The sequence below is a fragment of the Caretta caretta genome, chromosome 9 (genome assembly GCF_965140235.1).
Source record: "Caretta caretta isolate rCarCar2 chromosome 9, rCarCar1.hap1, whole genome shotgun sequence".
Taxonomy (NCBI): domain Eukaryota; kingdom Metazoa; phylum Chordata; order Testudines; family Cheloniidae; genus Caretta; species Caretta caretta.
The window spans coordinates 38,322,716-38,338,572 of NC_134214.1; the positions used below are offsets into that span (position 1 = coordinate 38,322,716).

Below are 15,857 nucleotides of genomic sequence, written 5' to 3' on the forward strand. Positions count from 1 at the left end.
TCAGGATCAAACATTCTACTGTAGGAGACTAGGGTGACTGGCGTGGGTGTGGGTGTGTTACCTTCCTGCTTAGTGCTTCCTGCTCCTTGTTCCTGTTTGATTCCTGGTTCCTGCTTGCTGAACTCAGCGTTCCAGTTTCTCTTCCTTTATGCATGTACATAACATTGGGGTGTGTGCAGTTACTCAGGGCCTGTAGCTCCAGACCTGCCATTTGGACTGTTGTTATGTTTTGTTCAGGCTGTTGCTGACTCAAGTGGCTCATGGTTATTACACGTTTTGATTGACCACCTACCTGTGTGTCTTGCTTTGATTCCTTGTGTTTTGGAACTGCTGTTCTCGGGCACATCAGAGTGTAATGTTACGTTGACAAGGACTGTGCCAGCAACAGAGACCTTTGCATGACCACACAAAATGGGGAGGAAGCTTCTTCATAGACCCTGCTTTGCATTGAGACAATATGGTCCCTTTAGGATGGCTCTGCTCCCCAAAAGAGTGAGTTAAAGTGACTGTTGGAGAATATCTGGGTCATGCCAGAGGCCCCGTGCATGAGACATGTGCTCCCCCCTGGCCGTTGTGCTCTTGTTGTGCTATGGGTTGTGGCAGAGCTGGCAAAGTACCATTCCAGAGTCATGAAAAGAGGGGATTGGAAATGAGAGGTGTTTTATTTTATGTTAAAGGAGGTGGAGCAGTCTCCTCAGCAGAGTATCACTCCTGAACTCTGTTGGAAAGGAGATTCCAAGCTAGTGAAGGGAAGACTTGGAGAAGGGGTGACATGGTGAGAGTGGCAGATGCTGAATCCTTTGCAGCAGGATTTGGTAGAGATTCAAGTACATTATATGTATTTTTTTTTAAATCTAAACTTCTGTGAATTTTTAACACTTGCAATTCATCTACTAGGCGTAAGCAACAACCTCTTTTTTATTTTTAATTGAACATGTTGAGGTAGACCCTCAGCGCGTGTAAATTGTCCTAGCTTTATTGAAATTAATGGATAATTGACACGAACTGAGAGTCTCCCCATTTCCCCCCCCCCCCCCCCATATCGTCTCTCTGGGAAAGTTTTGCTTTTGCATGTTTGAAGGCTTGTAATGCACTGCGTTATCATAAAGAGTTTTAAGGCAACACATATAATGGATTTGAGGAAACCACAGAACTTTCAAATGACTGTTGCAGGAGAGATCCACAAAGAAATAATCCCAACACATAAATGAAAAAATTAAATGGAAGGAAAAAATAAGTGGTAAGGTAAGGAATACTTTTCATTTGGCTGTCTCAAATGCTTACATGTGATACAGATACAGAGTGATGGCCAGTTGAAAATTCATTCCCAGGCACCTTTAATTATGTGTGTAGAAGAGTGTGTAGAAATAAGGAACTGCAGTTTTCTCGTTAACAACTCACTGTGTTTATACACAGATTGCTGCTTCTACTGATGGTGTATAAGAAAGGTGCAATTATAAGTCTAAGCTTATGTGCTACCATCTTAAAAGCAAAACCAGGAAAACTATTGTTGGGAGGGATTAAATTCTTATTTTAAGGTAATTTCAGTTTTACACAAAGAAATAATAAAAATAACAACTGCCTACTTTCTGGCAAAGCTATCTGCACCACCCATTTCCATGAATTTGTATTCAAGGTGGGGAATATAAGTCCCGGTCAAAAGGGAAAGAAAAGCTTTCTAAAGAGTCTTAGTAAATAACCAGCTTCAGGGTTCAGTGAACAGCTTAGACAACTTGCATGTCAGATAGTGCCAAGAAGTAATTACAGCATTTAAATAAAAGTTGGTCACATTTTTTAAAAGATCACTATGGGAAATGGATGATTCTTAGTGCCCTCAGCAGAAAAGATGGTTTCATCTGCAAGACTGAGCAGCACCAACCTTTATTTTTATTTACATTTATTAAACTTAAGCTAGATGTATACCTCAGACCCCATTCTGATCTGTGTTATGCCAGAGCAAATTCAGAATAACTAAACTGAGATCAGACTCTATCAGACTTTTATTTACTATGAATTAGTTAGCTGCACTTGGCAATGTTTGTTCACTCTACAACTCTCTCCATTTGTATTCTAATCCGAGTGATTCCACAAAAGCATTGCAAGGAGGAGTTTTCAGTTCTTTATACAAGATGGTTTGTGGCTACCAAATGTTCAGATGGGCTTCTTATTTTTCTAGCTGTCTTCTCAACTGACTCAGTTAATTACTATCTACACCAGAGAGCAGCCAGAAAGACACCAGAATCCAGTCTGTAGTTGAGCAACAATAAAGGGATTCAGAGAACTTTTATCAAAGCTTCCATTAACCCCCTGCTGATGTCCTCAAACAGGATTTTTTTTAGAGAGTGGAAACACAAAAGCTAGTCTGCACAACTGCCCCTGTGTGTCCATTCAGAGGTTTTAAATCCGCACAGTTACTAATTAAAATGCCGTGCAATGTAGCACAAATAAACATAGTCTGTCTCTGAATTCCAGAGTTTCTGCAATGACTCCGGATTTGAGGAACAGGTTAGTAAATTGACCTGGCTGTGGTCAGGGTAGTCCTGTTCCATTCATATATTTAATGGTTAGTTTGTAGCTGTTGTTGAAAAAAGTGTCTCAGATCTATCCATATGCATGAAAAATACTCCCAAGGATTTCATTCTTTGATGTCTTCTGTTTCTCTTTTTCTTTTTGCAGAGAGATTTATTGAGCCATGAGGGCCAAATAGAGCTGTAGCATGTCTACTGGATTCTATAATCAAAGTGGTAATGTTTTGCTGGACATCATAATGCTGAGCTTTCCAGTGAAATTTCTTTCACTCAGATTTGTCACTTCTGATTTGGCCCCACATGTGAACTGGGATGAAGAGAGTCCTCTATTATTATAGTAGGACTCCAGTGGGTTCCTCCTCCCCAAACAAATCATGTAAATATGTGTCTGCTCTTTGCATACACTTGAAGGATTTCATGGCATCTCTTTAGATTAACGTAATCTGCCTTTATTACTAAATTCAAGAGCTGGCATCTCAAAACTCTGATTTAGTAACCTGCTTGACTGTTGGAGCACTTTGATTCAGAGTCTCTGAGAGTAATATTTTGTAATCTCTAGGTAACAAAAATTGATAGTGTTTTTTAGACATTTCTCTTTTAATAATTCTAGAGAGAAGAAAAGGAAACCAAAGTGTATCTCTCTATTTTTTGTTTCAAAGATTCCTTATGAAAAAGTCTATAGAACTTAACAGAAAAAAAATATAACCATTCTCTAGGCTTTTTGAACTATCCTATAGAATTTAATTAAACATTATATTCCTACTTTTGAAGACTATAGGCTAGTTTACACACACACACAGAGGAAGAAAAGACTATCATTTTCTATTAAAGTCTACAGGTTTTAGAGTAATTTCTATTAAACCATGTTTAATTTTGATAGAACCCTATTGGTTTAATCAGTATTAAATTCTGTAAGACATTTCCATGAAGGATTACTGCAGACAGAAAAAGTGCTAAAGTTAAATTGTAATATGTAGTGGACATAAATATCCTTTCAAAGATTCCTGAAAATTAGTAGTAAAACATTTAATGTTTTAATCTATTGTATCCTGTTATAAGAACACATTAATAAATAACACAGTAAAGGAGATTTGGCTGGGTAGTGTGCAAAAGAGAGGGGTTGTACATAACTGTTGTCCAGTATATGAAGCAAGTTTTGTGTAACATCCATTCATTGTAGCAAACAAATAAAGGCAAGATCTGAAGACAACCCAGAACAATGACTCCCTGGGAAGACTGTGTTTGTCTAGATAACATACCACATTCTTTAAATCTGTCTTCTGAATCAGCCTCCATTTATCTTTCTTAGCATAACAGTGAACACGGACTGAAGGGCCACATCTTTCCTTCTAGTTATCAAGACTTGGTGCATGCACATAAATAAGACTGTAGGTGAATTGAATTTGCAAGTAGCTGCAGGCTTAACAAATATTCTTTCAGCTCCAAGGACAATTGAGGCCATGGTGATTGGTGGGATTTTGTAGGGTGCTGCAGGATTTTGTGGGTTTTCTATAGAACATCGAAGATGATGTGCTGGGCCCTGCAGTGCATTTCCATGAGCATGCCGCACCCTGTTGCTATCGCTGCTGCATGTGCTGAAAGTTAAAAAGGCTGCAATTACGCTAGCGCTGGGAAGAAAGCAGCAAGAGAAGTGATTTGAAGAGAGTGGACCAGGCGCAAAGGGAGACAGCTTCAGAGCCGTTGGCAGATGTGTGATTTATTTTCAACTGGAGATCGTTTTTAGAAATTGAAGAATAGCAAATGTCGCAAACAGTGGAGGCTCGGCAGGGTAGGCATTGTCTTGAGTCAGATACAGAATGATCTTTACCTACTGTGGTAAATTGTTCATTTGTGTATTCACTTTCAGATGTCACCAGTTTCCTCTGGCCATAAATAAGGATCACATTTGTGGAAACGTCTGTAACAAAACTGAGCTGAAAAACGGGGTGGAGGGGATGTAAGAGAAGTAGAGACTTAAAAAATGAGAAGTGGTTCACAATTTGTTAGAAAAAGAAACAATGTTGGAATCATAGTTTTTTATGGGGGTGGGGGGACGATTTTCCCCCCCCCCTTCTCATTTTCCCCTAATTCTGCCTTATGAGCCTCAAAATAATACTTTGGGCCTTCACTCTGAGAAGAAGAGATCTGCTTCGCCTCTTAAGGAGTTCAGCAAAAATGATCAGTCCTCTTCTGATCAACAGCCAGAGGGAATCATTCCGAGGCCTCTTCCCTCAGCTGACGAGCATGCTGGGCCAAGAAATAAAAGGCTAGGATCAGAATACAAACTGATCTGTGGTTGGCAAACCACGAGACTGCTGGGCCAAACTGAGGATCGTTATTGTCACTGAATTTTGTTTGCACAACCATTTGGGCTCTGAACTCTTCAATGTCAGCTCTAGCCAGTTTTAAGAGTAATTTTTAAAAAGTTGCTGTTTCCTGTTTTAATCCCCCATGTCTTCATGACTTCACAGGATGTTAGTTTAGCATTGAAATCATTTAGACTTTGAAATAGCGCCAACAGAAAGGAAAAATCCCTCGCAATTATCTCACCTTCCTGACCATTTCTGTTAAGGCAGCCGTCTTGATTTTTTAAGCACTTGCTCCATCTGGGGAGTTTGTAACTGACACAATGGTGGTTTATTAAAAATGAATAATTCAGTTGTTTTCAGCACTACACATAAAACCAAAATCAACACAGCTAAAAGCGTGCATGAATTAAAATTGTGTGGCACCTGTGATCTAATCTGTTACTGACACCCTAAAGCAAGATTTAAATTCTAAGTTTGTATGTTTCAAGGCTTGAAGACTCCTCACATTTCCATCCCTCATTCTGTTTTTAACTGAATTAACTGAAGATTGCTCTTGTTTTTACAAAACTATGCAGTGTGCAGAATGAGGGTGTCTCCCTTATCTAGTCTTTGTGTGTTTTATAATTTGCTAACTACAGGTTTCAAATGAAGAAGAGTGGACTTAGTTCAATTCCAGAGAAATATAGGGGAATAAAAAGAGGGGTGTGACTGAGTCCAAGAGAATTGGGCATACCAGATGCTAACTAGCGGCACTGCTTTCTCTGAAAGCACAGACTCCCCTTTCATCCCTTGAGGTGGTCCGTCAGGAAGAGAGATTAGGCACACTGGCAAGGCAGTGTGGCAAAGCTTGCCGTGCTGGTATCCGTGCTGTAACTATTCGTGGAAGAACCGAGGGATCCATCTTCTAATGTTGTCACACTGGCACCTTGCACAAAGCAGTACATTACCTTTTTTAAACTTGTGAGTATGAAGCTTGATTCAGTGTGGAGCGTTTCTCAGCTGTTTACAAAAGCTTGCGATGGAGATCATGCCATGTGCAAAAAAGATCATCTAACCTTTGCACTCAAGACAGTGGCCTCACTTAGGCAGGAAAGCGAATAAAATTTAAATCTTTAGATTGTTCAGTTTAAATGTAAATACTTAAACGTGAACTTGCTGGAGGAACTTTGATGGCTTTAAAACTCCTTTCCACCCTCAGACTGTAAAGCAGGGAGCTGAAGCCTTATGTTGCTCTTTGATGTTTGCAGGCACCATACGCTCAAAAGTGCATATTTAAAATCAAGCCTTCGGTTGCTGTTGAAGCCTGTGACCTGCCTGTATCACTGTCAGGGTAAAAATGCTTATTTTATCATCTTCCTTCCTCTGCGGTTCTTGGCATTTTTTATGTTGTATGATTGATTCAAGAAGTACAAATGGTTCAGCCTAACTCCTTTTGAGGTAGCCATAGCACATTCGAAGCCAGGGTGACACCACCTGACCAAATCTCTTTACACAAGTAAGAAAAGCTGCTTCAGCAGAATGATCAACATATTATATTTTTGTCTAAAGGGTACTTCTGTGTGGGAGAGTTTCAAAAGCTGACAAGTGAACAGTGCAAAAGGCTTGTATTTATCTGGATTTCTAGGCAGGCTCTTAAACAGTTCTGTCTATAAAATCTGATATTCTTAATTCTGAGAGTAAATGGCAAAGAAAATTATTCACCAGGTATAGATTATCTGGACATCTACGTTCCAAGTAAATAAAAGACAGCTGTATGGGAAATGCAGAAAATGTGTCTCATTAAGGAATTTCACCATGAAGTGTGGTGCCCTAGAAATAAAATCGTTCATTTGTGCCATAGTGGATTGAACGTTCATGATTACTGCTGAAATAACTAAGTGCTCAGATGTCATGGTGGTAAAGGCAGAATAAGGACTGAAGAAAAGAGAAAAATTCCATATTGACACACATGAGATCTGAGACATTAGGCATGGAGCCAGAGCTATCCCTTCTAATAAGGGACAAGTGGTCACTCTGGTATTTAAAGACTATTGTTAGCATATCTTACATAGTTTTACTGATCCCTGATGCACTATATCCGTCAGAAGTGGTTTAAAAGCTGCATACAAGAAACTATTTATGGAGCACAACAACAGGAAGTTTTATTGGTCCTACAAAACCCAGAAACAATGCTTCACATTCTTGAGGGCCATCTACTGGAACCTTGCCCAGTAACTATTTACATATATATGCATCTATACCATAGAGCAGTGGTTCTCAAAGCCAGTCTGCCGCCTTGTTCAGGGAAAGCCCCTGGCAAGCCGGACTGGTTTGTTTACCTCCCGTGTCCGTAGGTTCGGCTGATCGTGGCTCCCACTGGCCGCGGTTCACCGCTCCAGGCCAATGGGGGCTGCGGGAAGGGCAGCCAGCACGTCCCTTGGCCCACGCTGCTTCCCACAGCCCCCGTTTGCCTGGAGCGGCAAACTGGGGCCAGTGGGAGCCGCGATCAGCCAAACCTGTGGACGCGGCAGGTAAACAAACCGGTCCGGCCCACCAGGGGCTTTCCCTGAACAAGCAGCAGACCGGCTTTGAGAAGCACTGTTCTACACCAACAAGTAGAACTGTTGGCTTGTGGAGAATAGAGTCCGGTGCATCTTCTAACATGACAGAGTAATGTGTGCTCTCCACATGCCCCTAGCCAGAGTTCAGCCCATGGGATGCTACTTTAATATGATGCTTTCATGCTGTCCCTCAGAACAGGTTTTAAACCTGGAATCAATGTTAAGGGATGTCCCAGCAATCTCCGATTATCATGGTTGCCTGTCCCACATTCTGCTATTCTCTTTATCCACTGTAATCTATTAAAGGGACATTGTTGCCCTGTTTAAGCTGCCGAATTTGTTTCTCTTTTATGTTGAGGCAAATTCTAATCTCAGTTACAGGTAGAAGTAACTCCACTGCGGCCAGTGGCTCAGTACCTGCCCAGGTTAGGGAGCTGGCAGCTAATTCCAAATTTACAAGCTGCTTATGGCTGTAGAATTTCTTTAAAGCAATTTGCAGTGCTAAATCCATCCACCCCTTTTGTGTTAATAGACATTTAGGAATGTTTCTTTGCCTATTCTCCCCTCCCCACCCAGCAATTGTAATGTTCAGACAGATTTTTTTCGAACTGAAAGACTTGTTTTCCTGTTTATTTTAAACTGGCATTCATACATACAGGAAAAATACACACAGTATCCTGCCATGTTTCTGTTGGCAAGTATTAAGTTATCCTTGTCAGAACATGCCAACAGGATTTCTTAGCAAGCTAGCAGAAAGAAAACAAGCGGTGCTCAGACTAAACAGACCCCATGCTTGGGTGTAATGCAGGATTCTTGTTAAACAGTGCTCCCCTAAATGATGCTCAGCAGATTCTGTGTTTGTTTGGTTTATAGCTGTTCTGTGGGAATGCGGAGTAGTGATTACAGATTCAAGTCTTTGGAGTTAATCCAGATATACTCTATTGTAACTGAGATCAGAATTTGGCCCTCAGAGATTAATAGCCAGGTTCTCTAATTTTTGTTGTCCCCAGTGGATGCAAAGCCAGTGTAGCTGCCTCCTGCACCACCCCTCTGCCACTGAAGCTTCTGATATAAGCTACAGGCAGGCACTAGTAGTATGTCTAGACAGCAAATAAATAAATAAAATAAAAAATGAATGTGTCAGGGAGTCTCCAGGCTTGGACCAACTAACTCGGGCTTGTTCTTTGGGCCTAAATATATCAGAGTAGACATTCCTGCTTGCGCTGGAGCCCAGACTCCCAAGACCCTCTTCCCTCACCAGGTTTTAGAGCCTGGGCTCCAGTCCACAGGCGGAGTTACATAGTCCCGTGGTGCCTATGCTCCAGGAATATTCAGAGTCCAGGGGCCAAGCTCCACCTATGTACAGGGCTGGGTCTCTCCCCCGGCCCCGTGTGCCCCCCCTGCATGCCTCCCCCGGAGCATCTCCCACCCCTGAAGGCAGCCCAGAGCCTGCACCCAAACTCCCTCCCAGAGCCCGCTCCCCACACACTCTCATGTACCCCAACCCCTTGCCCCGACCAGAGCTCACACCCCTCCCACATCCAAACTCCCTCCCAGAGGCTGCACCCCTCCTGCACCCAAACTCCCTCCCAGAGCCCGCACCCTTCCCGCACCCAAACTCCCTCCCAGAGCCTTAGATAGGTGTGTGTGTGTCAGGAGGTGTTGGGGGAGGAGGGGAGAGGGAGGATTTGGACCCGTTCTGGGCACCACCAAAAATTATACAAACCTGCCACCTTCCTCCAGCCCGAATGTATACCTGGCTCTTTTTTAGTCCTGTAGTTGACCTGGGCTCTTAGATTTGTTGCTGGAGGTCTTTTTTTTTCCCCCAGTGTAGATATACTCAGTGTGTTCTGACAATCACCAGCTAACAGACAGCCCCTGAGGCTCCATAACCAGCTCCATGTCATTTAGAGCAGTCCCAGTGCTGCTCTAATCTATGGCAAGACTGGAATCTCACTCAGGGATCCACAACAGGTTCTTTGTGGTTCTTCTCTCAGCAGATGTGGTGTGCCTCTGAGAATGTAGGCCAGGACAGAGGTGACACGTGGGGGGGTGCACAGGGTCACATGCCCCCCCCCCACCTCAGATTTCTGCCAGGGTTTATATGTCGTGGCCTGAACCCCACTGCATACCACCAGAACCTTTAAATTGTGCCCTTCCCCCCACTATCAACAGTCTCTTCCAGGACAGGATGGTAAGAGGCACTGCACTCCAGTGATGGAAATTAGAGCAGCCTTAGGGCCATACTGACCATCAGCATTGATTGGGGGCAGAGGAGTCAGGAAGCTGCTGAAAAGTCATGTCGGCTGCCCCATCAGATAAACTCAGCAGAGCTCCATCACACCTAAGCATCTGCTTGTGGATTTTAAAGCCTGTGAGATGTATTTGAAAACTGAAAAATCCCTGGTTAGTGTGGCAGAGGTTATATAATGGCTTCAGGAATCAACCATCATATTTGGCATTTTGCAAATTTCAAACTGAGATTCCTTTCAAAAGGGACTTTTTTGTCAATGACCCAAGTTTTGCTGTAAGCTTTTAACTTGATGGGAGTGAGAGCCAGCTTTTGAGGTTCTGCAGCACTCCCAAAGCAGGTGAGTGCTCTTACTAGAAGGAAAGAAAATTGAAAGGAAAATTTTAGCTTTCTTGTTTACATTTAAAAAAAACCCCAACCCTTATATTTCTATCCCTTTTCCTTCTGAAGGAAAATATAATTGATGTGAACCAATCACTTGACCCGAGAGCTTGTCACTCCTTTATCTTAAAGATCACAGGTTATTCACAGTGAGTGGCTTTTGGAGTCTGGAAAAAATACAACCATATGTCCCTTGGTTTTGGGGACTATCTCATGTATAGGTGGCGGTACCACCCAGCCTATTGCTTATGGCACTAGAGCCACTGTAACCGGCTACTAGTCAGCTAACTCTGAGTCAGTTCTTTTACTGAGCAGCTCGCATGTCCTCTGGCCACAAGGAGGTTCCGGAAAGCCGAATAGCATGAGAAGCAGCCTGGTCTCGGCGAAGGATTGAGAGCAAGAGACTAATCCCAGCTTTCATGCTGATTTGGGTCACATAAACCCAAAATTTTCAAACTTGGGTGCCTAATGTTAGCCATCTAATTCCAGAGATGTAGATTTAGATGCGTCACTTTAATCTTCATGTTTGAAAATGCTTATCTTAAGCGCTCTGTGCCTCAGTTTCCAAAGGGAGGAGAGTAGCAGACCAATCATCTTTCTTGGAAGACAACAACAGCTAGCAGGAGATTGCAGAGGAAGGAGGATTGTGTGAAGAGAGAGGATTATAGAGTGTTTTGTGAGGCCTTCTGTGGCTCAGATAAGCAACCACAAAAACAAGGAGTCCAGTGGCACCTTAAAGATTAACAGATTTATTTGGGCATAAGCTTTTGTGGGTAAAAAGCCAACTTCTTCATATGCATGGAGTGAAAATTACAGGTGCAGGAATTATTATACTGACACATGAAGAGAAGGTAGTTACCTTACAAGTGGAGAACCAGTGCTGACAGGGCCAATTCAATCAGGGTGGATGTAGTCCACTCCCAATAATTGAGGAGGAGGTGTCAATTCCAGGGGAGGGAAAGTTGCTTTTGTAGTGAGCCAGCCACTCCCAGTCCCTATTCAAGGCCAAATCAATGGTTTTAAATCTGCAAATGAATTTTAGTTCTGCAGTTTCTCTTTGAAGTCTGTTTCTGAAGTTTTTTTGTTCAAGTATAGCTACTTTTAAATCTGTTATAGAATGTCCAGGGAGATTGAAGTGTTCTCCTGCTGGCTTTTGTATGTTACCATTCCTGATGTCCGATTTGTGTCCATTTATTCTTTTATGTAGGGACTGTCCAGTTTACCCAATGTACATGGCAGAAGGGCATTGCTGTCACATGATGGCATATATCACATTAGTAGATGTGCAGGTGACTGAGTCCCTGATGGTGTGGCTGGTGTGGTTGGGATCTCTGATGGTGTTGCTAGAGTAGATATGGGGACAGAGTAGGCAATGCGGTTTGTTACAGGGATTGGTTCCTGGGTTAGAGGTTCTGTTGTGTGGTGTGTAGTTGCTGGTGAGTATTTGCTTCAGGTTGGGGAGCTGTCTGTAAGCGAGGACTGGCCTGCCTCCCAAGGTAAGCAACCAAACTTATTTCACTAGTTCTTCTGTCACTAGTTCATTTGTTACAGTAACACAGGAAGTGGGTTCATATGGGGAGGGTACTGTTTTCTGATCATTAAGATGCATGTTAAAAATAACCTAAAATTTACCAGGCTGCATCCACTGTTCCCAGATCCCCAGCATGGAAAATGGCCCTGGAAAAAAATGTTAATAGTCATGGGGAGGGAGGGGTATGTAATGTAGTTGTGTGTCAGTCCCAGGATATTAGAGAGACAAGGTGGGTGAGGTAACATCTGTTATTGGACCACCTTCTGTTAGTGAGAGACACAAGCCACACACACAGAGCAGGGGTGGTTATTGAGAGTTCTAGCCCAGTTTTCCAAAAGTGCACACACATCTAGCTTTCAATTAGGATTCAGATGTGCACAACTGTGCTCACGTGCATTGGGTGTTTCACACAGGCATGTTGTCACACATATATTCAAAAACTTGGCCTTACATAGTTCCCATTGATGGTTTTCTGTGGTAGTTACCTGAGAAGAGAATTTGAAGAGATGCCTTTTAAATTCAGTCTCGTTCATGTAAAAATACAGGGCTAAATTCTGACTCCTTTCACGTCAGCGAGACATCTCGCAAATGCAGGTTCTATCCAACATGAGTAAGTTACAAGAATCTGGCACAGATCATTTTTGCTTTTAGAAACCTTTTAAAAACATGCATGCACCCTTTCTCTTCAAACATCCTATTCATGCTGTGAGGTTACTTAATATAGTTTTGAAAATCAGATTTAAAAGAACATTACAAGGTGTAGATTCAAAGAAAAATCCTTGTGCATATCAGGTTTCTTGTATTAGCTTTTCATTTCAATAAATAGAAGATCTTATTTTATGTCTCCTTTGCTTTCTGAAGATTTTTTTTCTGCTTTAATCCCTCATATGTATAATACATTAAAGTCATTAATAATGAAGTAGGCTTTTAGCATCTACCCTGGAAGGTAAAACCCTTAATCACAGTAACATCATGAGTGCATTCAAGCATTTAATTTTGATGTCTGACAGCATTTTAAAGCACATAGCCATTGATAAGAACAAATAAGTGTTGTTATGTTTAATTGAGGGGGAAGCATGAAAAACCCTAAACTTCAAGTAATTAAATTTAAATATGTCATTTGAATTTAGCTGAGGTAATGTATAAACTGAGGTATATTTTTCAATCAGTGAAAGACCTCTTGAGTAAGCATGATACATTTAAATTCAAATCCTGGGGAGTAGAAAGTAAACCCTGCTGTGGTTAAGAAGGTAACTTGACTAAAACACTGAGCATTGTGTGCCTTTGACATCCAAGTGCTCAGGTTTCAAGTACTTTCATAAAGGGCTGTTTTCACTCCTGGCTGCTTACAGGCCAGAGACCTCTCATTGCAACTGTTTATTTCCTGTTGTTGTCCCCCTCCCGATACTAATATGAACTGGTAATGAAACACTGTCATGCTGCCTCTGCCCTCCTTTCAATTGCCCCAAAACTGTTATAATTCAGGGCTTGTTGGCCCTAGGAAATGGCTTTATGGCACTTGGGTGAAATTTTTGTAGTGCGCATCTGCTCTCTCTCCCCGTTTGTAGGCCACAAACACAGAACTGTAGTAATAAAACTATTAGTAGGTGTTTAATGGCTGGTTATTGAGGAAGTAGATAAAAGAACATTGCTGTATTCACATCAGTATGGGGGTGGAGTTTTTAAAGGAGGCAAATTGCTGAGCTTTGAACTTAAAAAAGTTATACTTAGCCATTTTGTCAAAGTGAATCTCCTTTTATTTCACACCAAAGTATCTCCAGTCAGTCTTCACTGTGAAATATACTGGTTTGGTAGAATTTCTACAGAGTATGTAACATTTTAGTATGTATGTGTCTGCCTACAGACATGTATATTAGATGTGGGGAGTTGTAACTTGGTATTATTTTGGCAACAATGTTTCACTTCTATACCACTTGATGTATTTCTCTCTGTTGAGCACCTCCAATGATAACAGATTTCACGAGGCATACTTTTTTAGAAATTGAGGTCCATAATAGCTGTGCTGCTTGGATGTCCGGAGGAGAATAACATTCCAGTTACATAGTTTGTGATCAACCAATTGCTTGTCCAGATATTGAATTAAAAAATAAAAGACACTTTTTTTTCATTAGAGAGACAAGGTGGGTGAGGTAATATAGTTTATTGGAACAACTTTGATTGGTGAGATAGACAAGCTTTCGAGCTTACATAGAGCTCCTCTTCAGGTCTGGAAAATGTACCCAGAGTGTCTCAGCTAAATACAAGGTGGAATAGATTGTTTAGTATAAGTAGTTAACACATATTTTAAAGGACCATTCAAGGTGAAGTAGCTCATTAACATCTCTCCAGTAATGGGGGTGCGGGGGGCGGAGGGGGTGGAGAGTATTGCTAATGTGCTGTGTGTGTGTGCGTGCGGAAAATGAACCTGATTTCCATTTTATTAGCTAAGCAGTGATGTTACTGCAAAGCAAAGCAAGGAGAATGTGCCCTTGGTTTAGAAGCCATTGGGTTATCAAGCAGGAGAGTTGCATTACCAATCCCAGTCATGTCACATATATAACTTGATGGAACACACCTGAAACCTCCCTGTTGGTTTATGTTTATAGTCTCCTCCTGTCATCCAGTATCTGTCTGTGCACGTGAGATACAGAGACAGACAGACAGAGAGAAAGGGTCTGGAGGCATTTCTAACAGAGATGCCAAGCTGTCAAATAATAAATCAGGAAGAGACTCCCTGATGGCTTCACTTCAGCAGGAAGACTCCCTTTTGTGACTATGTGTGTGGTGTCTGCTGGTTATTTTCACTCCCATCAGACCCGTCTGATACGGTCAAGTAGGTTTGAAGCTTTCACGTTCAATTTTCCCTTCATTTATTGTGACTATTTTATTTCTCTGTCTTTCTCTGTAGTTTTCAGGAATACACATTACATCCTCCTTTCTCTTTTGACTACTTTCATGGATCTTCATCTCAGAGTTAAAAAAAATAAAAATCTGTATTTTTCTAGGGTTTCAGGGACAAAAGAGGAAATACATTCAATTTAGGAAGACCTCTAATCTCTGGTTATACAGAATGGCTTTGTTAGATAAGATTAAAAATTTCATGAATGTCCCTCTTCATCCCTGGAGACCCCACCATTTGTATCAGCTATTGTCAGTAGTGGCAGGGCTTGATAATAGCTGGCTAGAGACATGGCCACACAGCAACACAACAAGAACCAGGCAACCTGTTTCATAAATCTTCAGCAAACCCATTCCCCCAGCAGAGCTGTGAATCTGTTACTGTCATAGTCCTAGGGAAAATGCTTTGTCCTCCAACCAGTCAAAAACTGAACTTCAGCACTATCAAGGGCCCAATTTGGAGTGCACATTGAGAAATATTCCATTGTCTTTTTAATTGTAACCCTTATTAAACATGGATGTAAATTTGAGTTGAATTTTGTTGGATACATGACTAATTTTCCAAAATCATGTTTCCTTTCTGCCCTGTCAGTGGAATTGGAAGTGTATGGTACTGTGAACCAACTGTAACTAGCTATCATTTTTATATAGGGACAGTTACCATTGGAGTCTTATTCACAGTACACCAGATTCTGATGTCTTCTTCATGGTGGGTAGCACCTGGCTCCCCAAGTAGTCCCATTAAAGTCAGAATCTGACCGTCTGGAGTAAGCCCATTGACTTCAGTTGGACTACTCACAGGCTATGGTACTTCACAGCATGAGTTAGGGTGGCAGAAAAACTGGCCCATATACTTGAGATGCAAGAATCCCAGTGTTTATGGGAGAAGCTGAATTTGTAAACAGTGGGCTCTCACTGAAACAAAAGTCCCCCAACTTCAGAGGGACGAGGATTGAGCCAAAGGTCGATATCCCATTTCTTGTAATGTTAATAGCTAGTGAAATGACACCAGTTAATAGTGGAAGGTGAATAGGTGGAATTGCTGTGGAGCCAGAACTAACAATTCCAAGGCCTCATGCGGCATGTTTAGTAAAGGTCAGAAATGAGCCAACATCTCCTAGTATGTTAGCCTCTTACAGGGCTTTGGCTGCAGGCATGGTGTAACATCACAGTACTTGGATCACCATGCTGTTACTTCGGAGACTCCCGCTCTAGTATGGACCAGAATCCAAGAATGGGCTTGTTAGAGAATCTTTCGGTAAGAATAAAAGCTCACTGTGCTGTAGGTAATAGCAGCAAAAATAGCAGCTTTATGCGCAAACACAAGTCTTCTCTTCAAGAGACGTTTTAATTCCCGGCAGTGCTATAGATTCACAAAGCCCATTGAGTAGGAAAGCTACAATTAAAAATACATGATCC

General features: G+C 41.8%; 1 protein-coding gene across 2 annotated transcripts in view; it reads left to right on the forward strand.

Annotated features, from left to right (window-relative positions):
• EPHA4 (EPH receptor A4) overlaps positions 1-15,857 on the forward strand; it is a 125,679-nt gene that overhangs the window by 77,309 nt on the left and 32,513 nt on the right. The gene's annotated exons all lie outside the window — the stretch shown is intronic.